Source organism: Ovis aries, chromosome 1 (assembly GCF_016772045.2).
Source record: "Ovis aries strain OAR_USU_Benz2616 breed Rambouillet chromosome 1, ARS-UI_Ramb_v3.0, whole genome shotgun sequence".
NCBI lineage: Eukaryota > Metazoa > Chordata > Mammalia > Artiodactyla > Bovidae > Ovis > Ovis aries.
In genome coordinates, this window is record NC_056054.1 from 66,420,819 (window position 1) to 66,422,559 (window position 1,741).

The window sequence follows — 1,741 nt, forward strand, 5'->3', positions numbered from 1 at the left end:
CACTGGCAATTTGGGCTTTGCTTTATCCCTCCAGTCTCCTGGGGCTTCTCAGATTTTCCTCAGACAGCCAATGACAAGAAAGCAAAACTGTCAGGCAATGTCTGCAAAGAAATAGCACTGAAACTGAAAGTAGAATCTAAGGCTACTGTGGAAAATTCTGAAAGAGATGGGAATACCAGACCACCTGACCTGCCTCTTGAGAAATCTGTATGCAGGTCAGGAAGCAACAGTTAGAACTGGACATGGAACAACAGACTGCTTCCAAATAGGAAAAGGAGTACGTCAAGGCTGTATATTGTCACCCTGCTTAGTTAACTTCTATGCAGAGTACATCATGAGAAACGCTGGACTGGAAGAAACACAAGCTAGAATCAAGATTGCCAGGAGAAATATCAATAACCTCACATATGCAGATGACACCACCCTTATGGCAGAATGTGAAGAGGAACTAAAAGCCTCTTGACGAAAGTGAAAGAGGAGAGTGAAAAAGTTGGCCTAAAGCTCAACATTCAGGAAACAAAGATCTTGGCATCCAGTCCCATCACTTCGTGGGAAATAGATGGGGAAACAGTGGAAACAGTGTCAGACTTTATTTTTGGGGCTCCAAAATCACTGCAGATGGTGATTGCAGCCATGAAATTAAAAGACGCTTACTCCTTGGAAGAAAAGTTATGACCAACCTAGATAGCATATTCAAAAGCAGAGACATTACTTTGCTAACTGAGGTCCGTCTAGTCAAGGCTATGGTTTTCCAGTAGTCATGTATGGATGTGAGAGTTGGACTGTGAAGAAAGCTGAGCACCGAAGAATTGATGCTTTTGAACTGTGGTGTTGGAGAAGACTCTTGAGAGTCTCTTGGACTGCAAGGAGATCCAACCCATCCATTCTGAATGAGATCAGCCCTGGGATTTCTTTGGAAGGAATGATGCTAAAGCTGAAACTCCAGTACTTTGGCCACCTCATGCGAAGAGTTGACTCTGATGCTGGGAAGGATTGGTGACAGGAGGAGAAGGGGACGACAGAGGATGAGATGGCTGGATGGCATCACTGACTCGATGGACATGAGTCTGAGTGAACTCCAGGAGTTGGTGATGGACAGGGAGGCCTGGCATGCTGCGATTCATGGGGTTGCAAAGAGTCAGACACAGCTGAGTGACTTAACTGAACTGAAGGCTACAAAAGAATTGCAAGATCTATGCTAGTGAGAGAGCATGACATGACTTCTCAGCTGGAACCTTTAAATTTTATAATTAGAAAACATCTTAGAGATTGCTAAAAGAAAAATGAGAGAAAGATCCATTGGATCAATTAAAATAATGCTGTTTTTTTCTTGTTTGGAGACGGTTTGAAAAGTATTAGGAAGAGAAAACCTAATATAATGATTTTCTAGGTCCAATTAGATTCAGTCACAATGTAGCTGGTTACTCATGTTTAGTTAGTGAGAACTGTAAGTTCTCCAGGGGGATGACTGTGTCATACAGTTTTTTAATTCTCCATACTTAATCCTAGTACTGGCACTTAGTGCTTAATAAATAATAAAAAATGAGGTTATATTCCATCTTTTGCACACTTGATTCATACTCAGGGACAACTTCTATACATACATTATTCCCTCTTAGTCTTATACCACTATATTTTTACCACAATATTATTTACTTTTACCACGATATTAGAGAGATTTAATAACGTGCTAAAATCCCAAGTTAGTATGACTGAACCCCAAAAGTCTTTCTCTAGAACC